This window comes from Lepidochelys kempii, chromosome 3, assembly GCF_965140265.1.
Source record: "Lepidochelys kempii isolate rLepKem1 chromosome 3, rLepKem1.hap2, whole genome shotgun sequence".
In the NCBI taxonomy this organism is placed as follows: domain Eukaryota; kingdom Metazoa; phylum Chordata; order Testudines; family Cheloniidae; genus Lepidochelys; species Lepidochelys kempii.
This window is the reverse complement of record NC_133258.1, coordinates 77,881,260-77,898,303: the sequence shown is the minus strand read 5'-3', so window position 1 is coordinate 77,898,303 and position 17,044 is coordinate 77,881,260.

The following is a 17,044-nucleotide window of genomic DNA, read 5'->3' as shown; positions in this document are numbered from 1 at the left end:
GATGTGGGGTGGTAGAAAATCTTTCCCATTCATCCAGTAACATGTTTTCAATCATCAAGTCTGGAAATCTTAAATTATTTTTCTGCTGTAAAGTATATTACAATGTTTTTAGAATTCTTCTCAATGGCATCTGCTGGCAAGTAATCTCTATGAGGAGGTCCCCAACGACCACTTCAGCGAGATAACATGTGTACAAGCACATTATGATGGCTGAGCCAGCTGCCAGTAATTATGAAAAATCCATCTTGCCCAGGTTTGCCTTAAACCAAAATTTTATTGCCCAGTTTCATGGAGGTGTAAAAGGCACAAAGAACAGATATGGTACCATCTGCCTAGAATAGGCTAAGCAGAGTAGCTGTTTTTTTGTGAAGCACAGAAAAGACTGTTTCATATGCCTTCTCTAGTCCTTACATTAGATCTTCGAAAAAATCTGCCGAGGGTGCAAGCTGTTTCTGAAGAAATTGTTTTAAACATCTCCCAGTGGTTCTGAGCCTAGCAGGAATTTTACTAAATTAGTGGAAAAATAAATTGAATATGGGGGAAATAATCAGCCACTATTAGATTTTTTTCTAAAAAATAAATAAAGTTTTCCCTTTGCTTCTGATCTTTGAAATGCAGTCTTTTCAATTGCCAAAATGCTAATTGCATGACAAAATGTAGTATAATCTGATTTGAGTAATTAGTCAACAACGGAATACCTAGGAGAAGTTGGGCTTTAACCAGAGGTCAGATAAAATTATATTCTCTCAGTAGGTACTTTGGCTCAGTAGTAGCTGAGCACTGATCTTCAGAAGAGATTGCACTGTTCTCTCTCTCTCTTCCCTGGCAAGTAGCAATCTTAAATTTTATTCTGTTCATTTTTTAAAGTAATCTTGAGAATGAGAAGGGTATTTTTGGGGAAAGGTGGAGTGAGGAGGTAGGTTTTGCATTTAGGTCTGAAAACAATGTGATCAATGATCACTCTTCTCTCTCCTAGGAGAAAGTTCAATATTCTGGAGTAAGCTCTTGTGAAAATTCTGCCTCCAATAGTCCTCCAGCTACCAGTATTGGTCAACAGTGGAATGTAGCTGTTTTAGGATAGCCATAGTCCCAGAGAGAAAGTCAATATGCCAAAACAAACCCTACGTATGCTTCTAGAGTGCATGAAGTGATTCAACAGTCAAGAAGACAAGTGATTGTCTATTGAAGATGGGAACACTTTAAAACAGAGCACTGAAGCTTAACTCAAAGCATATCCCACAGAAAAGCAATAGGATAAGAGTATAAATGTCAAACTCAATTAACAATTTTCCCCAAAGACGGAAAATGCCAGATTCCAAGGCCTCCACACTAAGAATACCCTCCCAGCCACTTTAGATGTACTAAGGTAGGGACTGGATTATCAATTCAAACTGATCTCAGTGGTCTATGATATAATGTTTTACTCTTTACCTGCCCAGTAGCAGGTGCAAACTAATCATAATTTGTCATTCCACACCCAAAGCAAAAGACTTGATTTTCCGTATCTCCAAGTTTTTAACTAAATGCTGACATTTATGTCCATGTATTTGCATAATTTCATCCTATTGATAGTAATTCAGAAAAGCCCCTAGTTTGCACAATATAGAAAAGCTTTGACATAATGGGCAGGCGTATCAACAGAGAAAAACTTTGGTGTATGAATTGTTTTAGAATATAATAAAGCTTCAGTTTTCAGAATGAGGTGGAGAAAAAAAAGCCAACCCAAAACCAACAATTGTTCAGGAACCTGCAGAAAGGGTGTTATTTTTTCATCTGAAATAGAATGACACACATAACCCTGAAAATAGTTTTACAGTGGGTCTAATCCACTTTCTGAACACACTGTGACAAAGATATAATCACCACAAATAGTCAATACACACTGTTATAAAAAGTGAGAGAAAAAGTAGCAATGCAACAGTTGTATGTCACTGTTTTTCTTCATTGTGTCTTCCCAGTCTAGACCAGTTCATGTTAACTGGCCAATTAGGTCAGGATGAATTCTAACCCTATTTGGGTTGCGCAAGGAGTGGACTGTTAGGAGATCTGTCTTTTTTCTTTCCATCTATCTGTGGTTTTCTAAGATACCTGTAACCATGATATAGTCCCATTCTACCACTTTTATAAAGTGCTACCTTCATCTCACAGCTGCTAGACTTGTCTTACTCTTTCAGAAGGTTTCTGTTTGGTTTCTGTGACAAATCTGACTGTCATGGTACTTCAAAATTCGCACTATGAGACAGATTCACAAAAGGGACTTAGGCTCACCATTGCAATTCCTAATTTTAGGTTCCAGCTGCCTAGTAGAATCTACAGCCCTGAGTCAGGTGCCTGGGCTCTCTATGCCAGTGGTTCTCAAACTAGGGCCGCTGCTTGTTCAGGGAAAGCCTCTGGCGGGCCGGGCAGGTTTGTTTACCTGCAGCATCTGCAGGTTTGGCTGGTCGCGGTTTGCCACTTCAGGCCAATGGGGGCTGCAGGAAGCAGCGCAGGCCGAGGGATGAGCTGGCTGCCCTTTCTGCAGCCCCCATTGGCCTGGAGCAGCGAACAGCAGCCAGTGGGAGCTGCAATCGGCCGAACCTGTCGATACAGCAGGTAAACAAACCGGCCCGGCCCACCAGGGGCTTTTCCTGAACAAGCGGCAGCCCTAGTTGGAGAACCACTGCTCTATGCAATGTGTGAGGAGAGTTAGGCACCTAAGAATGGGATCCACAAAAGCCAGCACTCTGAGGGGAGATCTGCCTAAACTAGCCAGTAGGCAATGCCAAGAAGAGGGTTGGATCCGAAGCTTTGCCACTTGAAGAGACTTAGCCATCATATTCTGAGCTGCAATGCCCTAACCTCTGGGCTATAGGGTATTCTGGGATCTCTCTTGCTGAAGCTCTTCTCTTTGTATAAATGCTTAAATATTCACTGGGGAAGAGAACGAGTGAGTGACCCTGTAGTGGTTAGAGCACTTCCCTGGAATTTGGGTGAGTCAGATTTTAGTTCATATATATATATATATATATATATACATATATATATATATATATAAAGGTTGTCAATTAATCTCAGTTAACTCCCATGATTTACTCAAAAAAATTAATTGCAATTAAGCACAATTTTAATTGCACTGTTAAATGACAGAATATGAATTTAAATGTATTACATATTTTTGGATGTTCTGCTATATTTTTAAATATATTAATTTTAATTAGAATGCAGGATACAAGTGCACAGTGCTTACTTAATAATTACTTTTATTACAAATATTTGCACTGTAAAAATGATTAAAAATAGTATTTTTCAATTCATCTCAGACAAGTGCAATCTCTTTACTGTGAAAATGCAACTTACAAATGTAGAGTTGGGTTTTTTTGGTTGCATAACTGCACTCAAAAACAAAACAATGTAAAACTTCTGAGCCTACAAGCCCACTCAGTCCTACTTCTTGTTCAGCCAATTGCTAAGACAAACAAGTTTGTAAATAAGAAGCAGGCAACATTATTTCCCATAAATGTAAATAATGTCACCTGAAAGTGAAAACAGGTGTTCACATGGCACTTTTATAGCCAGCATTGCAAGAAATTTATGTGCCAGATACGCTAAAGATTCATATGGCCATTCATGCTTTGGCCACCATTCCAGAGGACATGCTTCCATGCTGATGATGCTCATTAAAAAAATAATGTATTATTTAAATTTACGACTGAACTCCTTGAGGGAGAATTGTATGTCACCTGCTCTGTGGTTTTACTCAAATTCTGCCATATATTTCATGTTATAGAAGTCTGGGATGATGGTCCAAGACATATTGTTCACTTTAATAACACTTTCACTGCAGATTGGACAAAATGCAAAGAAGGTATCTGTGATGCTCTGTACCTTGGGGGGACACCTTACACATGTTCATCCTTATGATATGATTGTGTGGTATCCAATGCAAAGTTTGTCATGTCGGCTGTCTTCAGAAGTCTCATGATGTTCTGAGCATTGTTGTTATAGTAATGTTATAGGTTGTAATTTCATATATATAGTTATGAGTCTGAAAATGTGTCCTCATGGCTTAAAGCAAGCCCAGACAAAAACTCTCCAGAAGCAGACGTGTACGGGGAGGCTTTGGCAAACCAGAAAAATGAGGGGCAGTTCACACCTCATCAGGGCATGTATAGGACAAACCCAGCCCAGCCTCACAGGAACAAAGGACACTGGCCTAGGCAACAACAAAGGATCTGTTGGATTCTTGAATGAGTCACCCCCATTCCTTTGGTCAATTTGGGACTGTGATGAGGTAATGCTGACCTGACTCTGTAGGGGGGGCAAAGCCAAGAGGGAAGAAAGAACATAATAAAAGGGAGAGTCTTATGCAATGCTCTTCCTCTCTCTTCCACCTACATCTACAGACACCACACCAAGTGACTGAAGTGCTGATCAAAGGAAAAAGCCTGGCTGAAGAGCAACCAGCCAGCGCGTGGTAAGAATCATCTAAGGCTTTATGCATCCGATGAAGTGAGCTGTAGCTCATGAAAGCTTATGCTCAAATAAAATGGTTAGTCTCTAAGGTGCCACAAGTACTCCTTTTCTTTTTGCGAATACAGACTAACACAGCTGCTACTCTGAAACCTAAGTTTGTAAGGGCATTGAAAGTGTTAAGATCAGCTTAGAATGCGTTTTGCTTTTATTTCATTTGACCAAATCCGCCTTGTTGTGCTTTGACTTATAATCATTTAAAATCTAACTTTGTAGTTAATAAATCTGTTTGTTTATTGTACCTAAAGCAGTGCATTTGGTTTAAGGCGTGTCAGAGACCCCTCCTTGGGATAACAAGCCTGGTACATGTCAATTTATTTGTTAAATTGACAAACTTATATAGTCTTGCAGAGTCCAGTGGGCATAATTGGACACTGCAAGACGGAGGTTCCTAGGGTTGCGTCTGGGACTGAAGATAGTGACTAGTATCATTCGGTTGCATAATCCAAGAAGCAGCTTGCATGCTAGAGGCTCTGTGTGAACATCCCAGGAGTGGGGGTTCTCACAGCAGAGCAGGGTAAGGCTGGCTCCCAGAGTAAAGAGCTGGAGTGACCTAGCAGATCCCCAGTCCAGAAAAAACCAGAGAGGAATGTCACAGAACCAATGTGAGATTTCTAAAGATAGCTACAGCACTCAACCCAAGGTTTAAGAATATGAAGTGCCTGCAAAAATCTGAGTGGGAAAAGGTGTGGAGCATGCTTTCAGAACTCTTACAAGAGCAATTACAGAATCCGAACCACCAAAAAAAAAATCAACTTTCTGTTAATGGCACCTGACTCCAATGATTAAAGTGAACATGCTTCAGTCCACTTTCCTTTGGATTGTTATCGGGCAGAACCCATCATCCGCATGGACCCATGTCCTCTGGGATGGTGGTTGAAGCATGAAAAGACATACTGTGCAATGTGATTGCCTGTTCTCACTTTCAGGTGACATTGTAAACAAGAAGCGGGCAGCGTTATCTCCTGAAAATGTAAGCAAACTTGCTTGAGTGGTTGGCTGAACAAGAAGTAGGACTGAGTGGACTTGTAAGTGCTAAAGTTTTACATTATTTTGTTTTATTTTTGAATGCAGTTATTTTTGTACCTAATTCCACATTTGTAAGTTCAACTTGCATGATAAAGAGATTGCACTACAGTTTTTGTATTAGGTGAATTGAAAAATACTATTTCTTTTGTTTTTTACAGTGCAAATATTTGCAATGAAAATTAAATATAAACTGAGCACTGTACACTTTGTATTGTGTATTGTAATTAAAATCAATATATTTGAAAATGTAGAAAATATCCAAAACTATTTAAATAAATGGCATTCTATTATTGTTTAACAGCATGATTAATTGTGATTATTTTTTTGTAATCTCTTGACAGCCCTAATATACATGAACATCTTCCACAGTAAAGAGTGAGAGATCCCCAACCCAGAATACCCAATGATCAGGGTACTTTCTTGGGAGATAGGAGGTCAAGTGTGGATTTGACCCTTGGTCTACCACATTCTTGTGATTGCTGTTACTTCTAGATTATATATATATTTATATATATATAAATATATGGCAGTATTATTATAAATTTATAAATATATGGCAGTATTTTGTGTGGGGCCTGATCTGCTGGGTGGTTCAGGATTTTTCCTTTTTTTGATTTTTTTAAATTGAATACTGACTTACTTATTGTGGGCATCATGGATTGGGCCCTATCAAATTCACAGTTCATTTTGGTCAATTTCACAGTCATCGGATTTTAAAAATCATTAATTTCATTATTTCAGATATTTAAAGCTGAAATTTCATGGTGTTGTCACTGTAGGGGTCCTGACCCAGCTCTGAAGGCAGCAATGCAGAAGTAAGGGTGGTGTGGCATGCTATTGCCACCCTTACTTCTTCGCTGCTGCTTGTGGGGCACTGCCTTGGGAGCTGGGCACCCTGCCAGTAGCTGCCACTCTCTGGCCTCCAAGCTCTGAAGGCAGTGCAGTAAGTATGGCAATACTGGGACCCCACTACAATAACCTTGCAACACCGCCCCATGACTCTCTTTTGGGTCAGGACCCCCACCTTTGAGAAATGCTGGTCTCCCCCATGAAATCTCTATAGTATAAGGTAAAAGTATACAAAAGATCAGATTTCACTGAGTAGACCAGATTTCACAATCTGTGATGCATTTTTCAGAGCCATGAATTTGGTCGGGCCCTAATCATGGATGAGGTGTGTTTTCAGATGAAATTTAGAGTGATTGGAACAGCCAATAACCTAATGAAATCACAAACAAGTAAAAATAGAAATACTGTTTCAGTAAGTCAAAGTTGAAGTTACTCGGCCAAATTCTGCTCTCATTTACTCCAGTATGTTTCCATTTAAATCAGTTGACTCACTTCTAACTTGTAACAGTGCAATTCGGAACAGTTTATATCCAATATCTAATTTAAAATATAACTCCCCTATTTCTCTATAATTTAGCTTCCTTTTGACTTAATTTATAAAGGCAAATGTGAAACGCTCTGTAAAGAAATGTGGCAAATTTATGATAAGCATTTTTCTGCTCTTCTGCCTCATCAGAAAAGTCAGTTAGCAAACCCTATGATGTGCTGAAAGCTCTCCACTCAATGGGAGTTGAGGGTGCAGAGCACCTCCCTGTGGCACAGAGCACTTCACAGGATCAGTCGAAGAGGAACAAAGCAACATACAAAGGAGCAAAATTTATTTCTTTTTCAGAAAACTGACAACGTTAGGCACATCCCAAGTCCTTAATAATAACAGTCAGAGAGTTTCTAACTCACTTAATTAGTTGATTTAACTGCTATACACTTTAGTAGCTATTGCATTTAGACTTAGATTAATGTAAGTCATTTAATGTAGAAAGCCAGTGATTGCAGTATCTGCATGAACAGTGATAACTGTTCCTTTTGTTCCCTTTGTACCTGAGATCATAATTCCAGTGTAGAATTTGTTCTGTTGCTGACAATATACGTAAAGAACACAGGTCCCTTGTATTAATTATTGTCTATAAAGCAAGATATAGACCAGAAAATATTAGTCAGGATTGTTACCTTCCTTTGGCTTCCACCATCCCTGGCTAATAATGGATACTTTTCTTCACAATTGAGCAATAGCAGTTCTGCTACCAAGTGCCAATGCATTTTTTTTTCAAGTCATTTGAGGTATTTCAAATAATAGTATAATGGTAAATCTCGGGCTCTGATCTATTTTTGGAAGCTCTTCATGTCAGTCCTCACATCAATAAGAGTTTTGTCATCTCTCACAACACTTTTTTTGGACCTGGCTGGTGTAAGTCTAATAGATCTCTAGTTTCCTGACGGAGTTCTGTAAAATCACAGGTACATTTTCTGCAGGGTCTGTCTTCATTTCTTTTAGCAGTTTTGGCTATATTAACATTACATGTTAAATTCATCAATTTTTAAGGTCAGACCGGGTAATGTAATTATGTAGTCTGACTCCTGTATAACATAGGCCATAGAATTTCATTCATTAACCCCTATATATAGCTCAATAACTTGTGTCTGGCTAAAGCATATCCTCCAGAAAAGCATGCGGTCTTGATCTGAATGCTTCACGAGATGAAGAACCTACCAGAAAGCTGACTTATCATAAAAGAGAACACTCTTTGCTAAAGCAAGATAATATATTTAATTCATTATAATGAGTCCCAGTTGTATTAATTTGGGAGTGGGGTATGTTTACTTCAATAAATAAGTGGCAGATGGCTCAGTGGGTTAATTTGTGCCATCCTAGTTAAGTCTTGCCCCTGACAAGACTGCCCCATCACTAGGGAACTCAAGGGACTTGACGATGACTAAACACTTCTTTGAAAAGCTCATATTCAGCCAAATATGTCCTGATCCCCCATTTGATAATGCAGCAGGTTTTGGAAATGTCCAGCTTTGCCATTGAAGGGAAACATTCTAATTTCATAATTGTATTCCTGTTAGCCAAGTAGTCACCTGGCCTGAAGAGACATTCTCTTATTTAGAGAATGGCTATGCTTACCTACTTTTACCGTCAGCTCAAGTTTCACTGTGTTTTCCTGTAAATATTGCTGTACTTTGCCATCTGGTGAAGGGAAAATATGGACACAAAAGGCTCAGTTTGACTTGTACCATTTACTATCTGAATAACGTGTGAATTCCTTCCCCTTCAGTCCTCCAAATTGTGAAATTTGCTTCCTCTGAGTAACACTAAAGCCTCAATATTACAGTTTTAATGTATTTAACTGTTTAAAAGGACTGGCATTATTTACTAAAATTTTTAGAAGCATGAGCATTTGTAACCTGTTTCCTTGAGCACACTTAAGCTTCAACCTTTGCAGTAAATAGTAAGTTGAAATACATATTATCTCTTCAGTCTCCCATTCTTCATATGTTTATGTCTATCTTTAGTAGATTATGAAGTCTTCAGGCAGGGACAGTGTATTTTATATGTTCTGAAAAGAGATTAGTGCACTTTGCCTGGTAAATAAATAGGAATAGTCACATTTGATGTACTTTTAAACCAAATGATGTATTTAAATCTTCCCCCAACCCCAATCACTGTTGAAGAAAACTCTCTCATATTGGATGTCAAATACCTTAAATCCCTAAGGACTAGATCATTGTTTTACAATCTGCCCTGAGCAAGGTGCAGCATGTAGTTGCACTTGGTCGGGAGCAGCCCACAAAGCAGATTGTGATACAGGGTCACAGTCTGTCTCCTAGTCTGTCCTCTGCTCTGAGGAGGACACATGAAGAGCAGCAGGCCCATACTCAACACAATGTAGATCACCTGCTGCACAGGCCCAGCTATGTTGGCTAGAAGATTGGGGTATGGAGGACAGTGCTTGGTCAGGTCCCCATCCCTTTCTGACCGTAGTGGGAAGTAGAAGCTCTGTGGAGCCTTCTTCCTCCCTCATGCAGGAACCCCTGCCTGAGACAGGTAGCCCATGTAAATGAGTTAGGGGTTGCCTTATGCCTCTTTACTCCTCTGTGTGTGCTGTGTACAACTACTGATGATCTAACCTGAGTTTTGGTAGAACATTACATTACAGTAGTTTCACGACGTATATACAGGGCAGAAAAAGTCCTCACTTCCTCCTCTGTCCAGAAAAAAAATTGTCTGCATTTTGCTGTCATGAGGTTGCTTGTCTACAAATGTCATTTGATCATCTCTGAACATGATGCTTCCTCCACTCCTCATATTTTGATACATTTACATTTACCTGAAAAGTGATGTTCTATCATGATTTCCAGAGCACAGTCTGTGGAAGACTCAGAACACAGACTTGCCCTGCCACTGAGTCCCACCTTCATATGTGACAGAGAGAAGATTCTGGGGCAGCAGGAGACAAAGGAAGGGGAAGTCAGGGAAAATATACTGTTAGATCCAGGGCCCTGGAGCCTCAGCAATACTTTTCTGTCTTCCACTGCCTTGGGATTTCTCTCCTACTTGGGATCCAGGCAGAGGAGAAGCCCCCAGGGCAGAAAGACAAGAGAAGGAGTGTTGGGGAGATAGTACTGCCAAACCTAGGGAAGGGGAGAATCCCAGAAGCAGTGAAGTAGGGAAGGATACAGGAGTCAAGACAGTAATAGGAAATGAATGACAGTTCCCCTGTGTTGGGGTGAAGAGAGCCTAAGTGGAGTATCTAAGCAGCTGAGGAGAGAGTGAGTGTGTGTGCATTGGAGGTTGACCTTTTAACCTGAAATGATCTCTCTCTCTCACACACACACAAACACACACACACAAGAGTAGAAAGGAGTTAAAAAGTCAGAAGATGGGCTAAAAATAATGGTTTGATGATTTTTTTAAAATATTAAGAGTTTGGGGGTCAATCTCATGATTTTTGGGCATCTGACTCACGATTTTTGATACCTTGAAGTTGACAATGCTTGAAGAGGAGGGTCTAGTCTTATGCATCACTAAAAGTGTCAAAAGAAGACTTAAGTGTCGCATAGGCCTTATAGCAACACTTACTATTGGGGACAATTTCAGCCTATATAAATAACTGTTTAACTCACTGGAAAATGTGTAGAATTGCTTCTAGGTTGCCTTAGTTGGATATTGTGTTATGGTAGACAGAAATGCTATAGTTTCATTTCATAACTTGGCCTAAAACATTACTACTGGTTGAAACTGTGGAAGATATAGTTACAATATAACTGTGCCCCCCCACCTCCTGCAGGGGCTCCCCTAGGTAAGCACCAGCATTGTATATCACTAACACTTATATATGCATATGCATGGGAAAGATGGCATTAAGGAGGATTCAGTGTTGAGTGGCCGCCTCCCATTTGGTGGCTGGTAACATCTGCAGGGAGGTGGCGCCCCTCAGTGACACAGCTAAGCGGTATGTGCTAACTGCAGCCCCTGACTATCAGCACACATGGATTGCAAACGGCAACATCCGGCAACTATGGCCTATGGAGCCCCCTCAAATGATGTGTAAAGAAAAGGCAGTGCCTTTTTAATACAAGTGTTGAGGTGGGTCAACACTTCTGCTGGGAAGAGGAGGCATCGGGATATGCCAGCAAAGCACATCTGTTTACCAGTACCTCTGCGTGTGTTTGGAGGACCACCTGCCACAGGGTGCCCCTCGTTTTGCTGTTGCAACCTCAAGCGCAACATTTTTTGGTGCATTGGCCTGCTGTTATGCAAAGTAGTGTTAATGTCTTTAATTATATTATGTTTATTTTTTCATGGATCACGCCCAATGATTTTCTTCCATTGACGCAGACCCAGGAACAACTGACCGTGTTCCAGACAGATGCCTCCTCCTTTACAGTGTTGCAGCACACATTTAATCTGAAAAAAGCTGCCTTTGCCACAGCCATCCGGATGGGGCATCTATGCCAACAAGGGGATGTGCTATTCTATGTTACTAATAAAGCCAGAAGCCACTACTGGATGGTGCATGCAATTGTTGCCACCCTAACAATTTTGTTTGTGCTATATTGGTGTTTGTGTAAAAGGCCAACGGTGACACTAGTCACCATGTCAGAGGGAGGGGGGAAACCTAAGTGTTAACCCCTCACAACAAAATGGTGATTTTGGGGTCAAGGGGGGGAATGTCACAATATAACTGCCCCTGCCCCAGGGGTTCCCCTGGGTAAGCACCAGCATTTTATATCGCTAATGCCTATATATGCATATTCATGGGAAAGGATTTGGGGAGGGGTTAAAGGTGTGAGTGTGGAGCAAAAGATTCCTTTGCAGGTTGCAAGAGGCTGAAGGGGGAGGAAGGGAGAAAGGAATGGGTTAACTCGATGATCCAGCTAGGTCCAAAGATAAGAAGCTGACTCCAGCTGCCCAAGGCCAATGCACACAAGCAGACTCTCTGATGCCAAGAAAGATGGAAGCCAAGATTCCAACCCCAATCAGCCATGAGAAAGGAGGATTGAGCTGAACAGAACTGCAGGGACTGCGAAAACGAGTGAGACTGTGAAGGTCAGCGAGTGGAAAAACAACAGTCTGGTGTCACTGAAACCAGTGTGTTTTGGGAAAGTTGAGGAAGCCGTGAAAAGCCTGTTTAGACTGGTACAAAAAGCTTAGGGGACACAGGTCCCTGAACAAAATGCCCCCAGAAAACCCAGGGCTTAAAAATCCTCTCAAGAGCCAAAGCAAGCCGGAAATCAATGGTGGACCCTGCAAGGCCTGTGCACAGGACAGAACTCTCATCCACCCTTCCCCCTCTTGTACTTACATTACACCCAGGCTTGGCCAGCCCTGGGTTGTACATGTGTGAGTATGAAAGCGGGTAAGGGCTCAGGCACTAACACTTTCTTCCTTCCTTTAAGCAACATGGGGAGAACCCAGCACTCACCACTGTTATTTTCTTAATGAAGCTTTAAACTTAGTCACTTGGTGTTATCCTTCATCTCCTCCCCTCAAGATCCTGCAGCCTCAGCCTGATCACCTGATGACTCAGGCAGATTGGTAACATAAATCTGTCACAATATCAATCTTTGAGCAAATTTGTTTGACAAAATTGGAACATCTTTAGGTTTGATGATGATTAAATGATAATAAAAGTGATGGAAAACCATAGTTCTTTGAGATCTTGACAAGTAAAAAAGCTTTGTTTTAAATATCTTGTTAGGCACTCACTTAGGAAGAAGCAACTTAAAATTTAAAATGTAATTATACAATCAAACTTGTTAATATTGCCTACCAAAGACACTGCTATTTTTCAGTCTAACAGTGCACTTAATAACACAGATGAATAACAGTGCAGTTACTATAGAGCAATTCTTGTGGGACCTGAGATGTTATTTTTCATTAGGACAGGTGACTTCATTTAGCTTAGCACAAATTTCAGTATAATTTGTTTATTAATGAAAAACATGTCATGAGGGAGAGCTGGCCAGAGGATGATAATTTCACTTCAGAACAACTTTTGAGGTTTCAAAATTTGTTTTCATTCTGTACTGAAATGAAAACAAACTCTTTATAATGGTTTTGCAAAACAGAATTGTATCAAAATGATTGTTTTCAGATCGAAAACCTCAGGTTTTTGATTTGGGGCTCTCTCTTTCCCTCCCTCTCTACACAGAAGTGACGAGAGCAATGGTCCTTAGAAATGTCCCCACAGAGTATCTTTGCAAAATGTTTCAGTTAAATTACACTTCATCAAATATATTCTGACCATCTCTACCATAGACCCATCACTGATGTTTACAGTAATCAATCTAAACACAGATTATACACACTAAGGCCTCATTACTACAGACACTTACAATGCAGAGGAACCTTCCAAATATGAGTTGTCACAGGATCATTCACATGTGTAAAGATACTCTGCATGTAGATGTTTAGAACAATTTGACTATCCAGCAAATAGCTATCTGTACGGCTATCTGTATCATCCATTAAATATCTCTAAAACTGCCAATTTAAACCTTGAAAGTCCTTCCTTTGCATACTGTCTGTTGACTGGAAGTTTTGCAAAGGAAGAACTTTCAAGATTTGGCCTACAGGTAGCATAAAATGCAAGAACACAAAGGGCTTGAGCGTGCTCCGCTGCAGTCAGTGGAAGCTTTGTTGTTGAACTCAATGGGAGTGGTATCAGAACCCAAGAATTCAAAATTCACTAAGATTCACATGACACAAGACTGGATAAAATCTGTATGCATTTAAAATGAGCGAGTTGCATATTGCACACAAACATATATTTTCATTATAAGATTTAAACAAATCAGCTTTGCTTGTGTCTGTACAACTTTTCAGTTTGCTTTCCAGGACTATGGTAGAGAAAATGTTTATTGTCATGAATATTCATGAAACCAGTATGTTTTAAGACAATATTGGACAGAACCTAGAGGGAAGTAAAAAAAAATGGAGTTTTTGTTATGTTTTTCATTTCATATTTATGAAAGAAGTGAGCTTATAACAGCTATGAACAATAAAACAATTCCTATGTTATCACCACCTCTGGATTTCCAGTGCACCATGGGGGAGATCCTCAGCTAATGAAAACTGTCTTAGGCATCAATGAGCCTATGAAAGTTACACTCACTGAGGTGCTGCCCCTATGTCTTCTTTCCAGCTTTTCAATTAAAAGATCTTTGGGACAGGAACGGTCTTCATTTTTTACTTGTACAGCACTGAGCACATGGTCAATGCTAAACTAAACCCATGAAATACCAAGAGGCATTCTGCTGAATAACTTAGAGAGCTACCTGACTAAGGGGAGCATAATCTGCTATGCCCCTTGAGCTTTGTAACATATGGCTGATCAGCTTCATCAGCGGGTGCATAGGGATGTCAGAAGCACAAGTCCACCAATTCTTCCTCTACTTTTTGGCAAGTGGCTGCCAAGGGGGAGCAGATTGGTAGCAACACCTACTTTCCTCCACACTCACAGAGTCTGCAATTCTAGGAAGCCCTTCTGCAGGCTCTGTAAAGTGGGAAGGCTTTTTACATCCCTCCACCTTCCTCTCCTCACTGCACGGCTGTGTTTCAGAGCCCATGATCTAGCCCCAAATACATTATTCATAAAAAATTAACATCTGCATGTTAAAGCAAATGAAAAACTTCCCAGGAGGAAAAAATGTCCTAGTAATGTACATTTATTTAAAATCCATGCCTGTTGTAGTAAAAGACCCCATTAAGGAAAAGTTGCCATATCTACATCTTTTTCGCATTAGTCTGAGTAATTCAATACAAAGTGGAAAGTGGCTCTCTCAGAAAAGGCAAAAGACAAGATAGATGACTTTGGAATTCTATACAATTTGGTAGGCTGGATATATTTTCCATTAAGCATTATGCAAAGAGAAGGTTGAGGTTAGGATTTTATTGCCACTGCAGTCGGAAAGGTGCACTAGTTAATAACGTTACGGATACTAAATATGTTATTTGTGTTTATTGCACACAGCTAAATATGTGTGGTAGAAGTGCAGTAACCCACATTTATCCTAACTGCAAGCTTTATAATCTGTAGTCTCTTCCCATCTCTCAGCAAAGGTTTAATGGCAGATGCTTAAGTGAAGTTTCTTACTACTACGATAGTGGGGATTATTTTTGTTTTGTTTTTTTTAACCAAATACACTGCCACACATTTATAAGTATACCATTAAAAATATAAGAGCTTAAAACAAATGTACAATTGACAAAATAGATGAATAAACTATATTTGATGAGGCATTGTGCTTTCATTTAAAATTGTGTAAGTTCACTTAGGTCCTGATCTAAAGCCCATTGAAGTCTAATGAGAGTTTTTTCCAATCCAGTGGCCTTTGGATTGGTCCCCTACTTGTCAGTTCACAAAATATTATTATTCACAGTATGTCAGTCAGTCATAGCATAGAAAAAGCAAAAACTTTTATTTGAGCGGTACTATACATTTTGCAAATATTCAATATACGAAGCTAAACTGTCTGACCAGTGCTTTATGAAAGTCACAAACCTTTTTCACATTTGTTTCAGGTGATTTCACAACCTTTGATGTAAACTGTTCACTTTTATTTAAAAAAAAAGAATGAACTGTAAAATCATGTTCTTTTTAAACACCTTGAAATTAATGTTCTCTTTATATTATGTTTTGACCAGAAATAGATGTATGTAACAAATGCATATACTGCAAACAGCATATATAATTGCTCGATAAATAACACCCATGTAATCTTTTTGAGCCAGGAGTCAAGCCTCTGGCCTCCAGTTACAAAAACAGGCCTCACCCACTTGAGCTAAAGGAGATGGTGTGGACTTGGCAGAAGTATTAGGTCTCTTACCCACTTTATGGGCTAGACACACACATGTATATTACAAGGCAAAGAGCCAGCATCTTCAATCTAAAATACTTATAGAAACCTTATTACCATAATATTTAAGCACCTCACAAACTGTACCCCCTAAAGTGCTGTTATATCCATTCTATGGATGGGGAACTGAGGCACACAGAGATTAACCATTCAGTCCAAGATCACACACATAGTCTGCAGCACAGCAGGGAACTGAACCAACATCTCCTAAGTGTCAGCCTCACAACCTTGATCCAGGACCATCCTGCCTCTTTAGAAGCCTTTCTTCAGAATTTGCATTTCTTCCACAATTACCTTCCTCTTTCCTCTCTCCCAAAATTTCCTATTCTTACAACTACACCCAGTGGTGCCATTTAGGCAGGGTTGGAGGAATGGTGCTAGGCGAATGACCCACTCTCAGTTTTTTGCAGTTGCTCAAAGTTCCATAGTATATGGAACTGGTGGGGCCATGGCCTGACCTCCTTTAAGCAGTGGTCCCATATGACATCAGTACAGCTGCTGCTGAAGCATCATCACAAATGCACTGAAATTTGACGCAGCCACTCCCCCTGCTGAGTGAGACTCAGGTCCTAGCAGAAGAGGAGGAGAGATAAGCAGGGACCAGAATGGGGTACCTGCTGGAGTGGGAGTTGGATGATGACATTTTCCCCACCCTGCAAGAAATGTATGAATTGGTTCCCCTGACTCAACCTTCCTGGAATTTCAGCATTTTCCTTGAAAGGCCTGGTGGCTGTTCTGCCTTCTCTACTTAACAGATGCTGTGCAGCATTTCCTAATTCTCCCTATGTCTATAGAAGCAGGACTATGTGGTTGAAGATAAGAGAGGGAAACTAGTGCCAGGGCTAAAGTACCAAGAAGTAATTTCATCTGGGTTGTGGGGTACCTTTTCTACCCAACATATTTTTGCAATGTTCAGGAATGTACAGGTTCCATTTTATTATATCCACCCTGAATGAAACTTGTCTGTATTCTTAAAACAGAAAGTTCTGGATAGAAACAACCTTTGATCTGTTTGTTGCTATCATTTGCTGGCACATAGCACTGAACAACTATAATGTTTGCATGATTCATCACCGAGTAAGAAGTCAGCTATCTTGAGTTTACAGGTTTCTATTCCTTTAGTTCTGTAGTATCTTGCTTGCTCAATACTAAACTCACACCTGTCCAGTCTTTGTTATCCTTTCTTCCAAAATATAAAACAATCACCATCTTGTTATTGGGACAATCAAAATAAAACTAAAGTAGGTAACACTACACAAGGCAGAAGGGTATGTACAATACTAGAAAATTAGTA